A 2960-nucleotide genomic window follows, 5' to 3' on the forward strand; every position below is an offset into this window, starting at 1 on the left:
AAATGAGAGGGGCCCACCAATGTCATTACTCTCACTGGGGAATCTTATCAGCTCTCCTCCCTCCTCTGTGTATATCTTCCGGGACTTTGGGCAAACGCCATTTTGAAATGATTTCTCCTCTCTTGATGCGGGTCCCACACCTCTCTCTCCAGGTTTACATTTGTATGGTGTATAATCACTGAGGGTTCTGGTGATTCTAGTCTCCTTCTCTTCATGGCTTTTTTTGTTGGACACTTTCTAGGATCTTTTTGGCATGATTTTATTTTATTTTTTTTTTTACATTTAGGCAATGTTCATTTTTAATTTGGCAATGTCTTGATTAAATCTTTTAATTAGCAATTGTTGAGGATTGGGAAGTTGGGAGACCGCGACAGATACTTCTGTTATTGCAGGATCGTTAGAAGTCATTTTATGATCACTTAGCTCCAAGGTCAGGTTATTCGGAATCCGCAAATGAGGCGGCATGAGGGGGTGGAGCCTCCCCTGGGTCTTTAACCTGTATCTCACTATCATATCTTTCACTCCCAGCTTCCACCCCTTGATTTATGATGTCTTCCAGTGGGGAGCTGGAATTTGACTTGTATCCCCACTATTAGGATAAATATTTCTCTTACCTGGATAGCCCTCGGGATTCAGGGCCTATTGTCAGCCTGGTGAAGGAGTGAGGTAGAGTTGGTTATTAAGGCAAAGCTCACCTGCTCGAGGGTGAATTCATCCCTCTCTATACTCAGTCCTGCTTCCCGCGTCTCCCCCTTCCCCCGGTACCAGAAGCCAGGACTGAATGCAAGTCTGAGAAAGATATGTTTGCCGTTGCCTCCATCTCGTTGTTAGTGAAGGGGCGTAAGGGGTGGTTTACCTGTTTCTTTGTTGGCGTGGCTGTGTCCTGTAATTTTAGTTGTTGGCAGGTAGTCATGGTTCAAGTACCGTAAATGAAGCAGATCGTCGCATGTAATTCCTCTCCACAACTGCTCCTCACGGACCACCACAGACCACTTGCGCCCTCTTCTGTGCTGAAAGCAGTTTTTAAATGGTTCAGCCTCCTCTTCCTGCTGACTCGGTCACCAGGTCTCCAGTTAAAGGGTCAGCAGCACCTTGCAGCAACTTTCAGCGTAACACGATGACAAACACTGTAATAGCTTTCAAAATTATATAAGCAAAAACGTCAGCAGCCCAAAGGGTCTCCACAGCCACCACAGACCATTTATGCATATATACATTAATATGTCAATATTAATTTCATGTTGTCTCACAAGGCACATTATTTTAGATCATAGTAAACCATAATGAATGCAATGGTCCACACACTCTCACACAACCTATATCTGTTTACGGGCCAAGTGAAACTCATTCTTTGAAAACATGGGCATGCTATTTAGACAATATTTTGATGATATGACAAGGAACTGAATAAGGGTGGCATGAGTTACTACGTTACTTGAACAACAATGACTTGGGAATTAGATATACCTTGACTTGTAAACAGAAATGTCTTTCCTGGACTTTCACACTATAGATAAAATAGAATCAAAAAATGACTATTGGCTATATTACTAGTCACTTTAAAACAGGGACTAACATATTAACCACAGTATAGGGGGTTTCAGAAAAAACACTTTGTTAAAGGTATGTTATGATAAAGTTACTCTAATAAAATCATGAAATTCAGAGAGAAATCTTTGGTAAAAGGGCGATACGGTTGTAGCTCCAAATCGAAAATCCAAAGATATTTGCCAGTTATGGTAAGCTGTGCAACCATAACTCACACCGCCAGCATGCATTGCTCAGACTAACTGAACATCAAAACTGACATCTTGAGGGAAATGATGCTTGCCCTGCTCTTCCCAGTCCATGGGGATACTTCAGAGAGATTCTTGCAGGGTCTTGGCCCAGTCTTGGGCAGGGTCTCCCTGTGTGCTAGCAGTCTTCTGCATTAGGTAAGCTTTTCCTGGAGCAGTCACTTCTTTTGCCACCAGAAGTGGTCATCAAGAGAGCTGCCGACTCTCCTAGAAATCGTGTTTTCACCCCAAGGAAGAGACTTTGAGCAGCTGCGTCCCTATCTTGCAGCTGCGTCCCTATCTTCCGGGCTTTACTCCTGTTGCAGAGACTTAACAAATTCAGGGGAGACCTCAGATGTCCAACATTGTTAGAACCACGCAGCACTTTCAGCAAAAAACTGTGTCATATTCAGAGCATCAGCATGAGCAACTGCCAGTATTAGTCAAAGAGGTTACACCCAAATCAGCCTCTACTAGGAGTTAGTCCAGTCTCAGGTCTCTGCACAGCCTCCCGTCAAAGGTGCCGATTTCTGAATCAGGCCGCCACCAGCGCCCCGAGGCAGTAATCAGCCTGACTGATTAGCCTCCGCCAGATGGATGTCTGACACCTCTACGGGACTACCGGCATCTGCCTGGCAGAACACCTCACTCAAGGCTTGTGAGGCGGGCTCCCCCCGACCCCCGCTCAACCCTTGTAGGCCCACCTCATCAGCCATGTATGCCATTGCTTGGTTTAGTTTAGGCAGAGGGAGAGTTGTATGGGTCAACGCTCAGCCAGCCAAAAAATCATACCCTAAATTCAGAAAGCCATTGAATCAGAGGGCACCTATTGGGAAACCTGTGAATGAAAAATGCATTTAAAAAATAGCCGATGACATAGCAGAAAGAAGAAGAAAAAAACAAGCCGATCCAATTTGCTAGATTTTTTCTGCTTGTTTAATAAGGATTTGAGCGAACAGGTTTCATACCAAACTTAAATTAATCAAGATTTGCAAGAATGGAGCCCAGTAAATGTACTAAATGTACAGTTAATACATATGGATAGCTGAGCAAACTAGTTTTGCTTTGGTTTTTAAGTGTGTAAGATGAGACTAAGTTAAAGACATATCAATTTTCTGTATTCCTTATTTGAAAGCAGCAAATGCTCAAAATTAATAATCAATTTGCAGGGGAAAATCTTTGAGT

Source organism: Ambystoma mexicanum, chromosome 3q, assembly GCF_040938575.1.
Source record: "Ambystoma mexicanum isolate Mex_15411 chromosome 3q, UKY_AmexF1_1, whole genome shotgun sequence".
NCBI classification, from domain to species: Eukaryota; Metazoa; Chordata; class Amphibia; order Caudata; family Ambystomatidae; genus Ambystoma; species Ambystoma mexicanum.